The sequence below is a fragment of the Phalaenopsis equestris genome, unplaced genomic scaffold (genome assembly GCF_001263595.1).
Source record: "Phalaenopsis equestris unplaced genomic scaffold, ASM126359v1 Scaffold000036, whole genome shotgun sequence".
Classification (NCBI taxonomy): Eukaryota; Viridiplantae; Streptophyta; class Magnoliopsida; order Asparagales; family Orchidaceae; genus Phalaenopsis; species Phalaenopsis equestris.
The window spans coordinates 5,278,419-5,278,846 of record NW_018164478.1 but is presented as its reverse complement, the minus strand read 5'-3'; positions in this window follow the sequence as shown (position 1 = coordinate 5,278,846).

Genomic DNA, 428 nt, shown 5'->3' with positions numbered 1-428 from the left:
GCCTACTCAAGCTTTGGATAAGGCCAAATTTTGAAGGGATGATTAGGCAACTCTTGGGAAAGCTCATTCACAACTTTAATAGACTATTTTGGCCAAAAATTAAAAAAGTGGGGGAGAATCTAGAGAGTGAAGGAAGTGCTAGAGAGAGTTCCTAGAGATTAGAAAAAGTTCTAATATTGTGAGGAATTCTTCAAGAGATTGTAAGTGTTGAGGGAAAGTGAGAGATTTCTTCCTCCTTGCTGCTTCGAAGAGGAATTCTGTGTGTTGTAAAGAAAGGAAGAGATTCAGAGGAACTTCGAGGAGTGTTCTTTATGGGGAAATTAGAGATAAGTTATTTACTTGTTGGAGTTTGTATGACTTTGATTTTATATATGAATTTCGAGTTTTGTTGTGTTTTCCCCATGAGATCTGAGTAGTTTTCTCTGTCT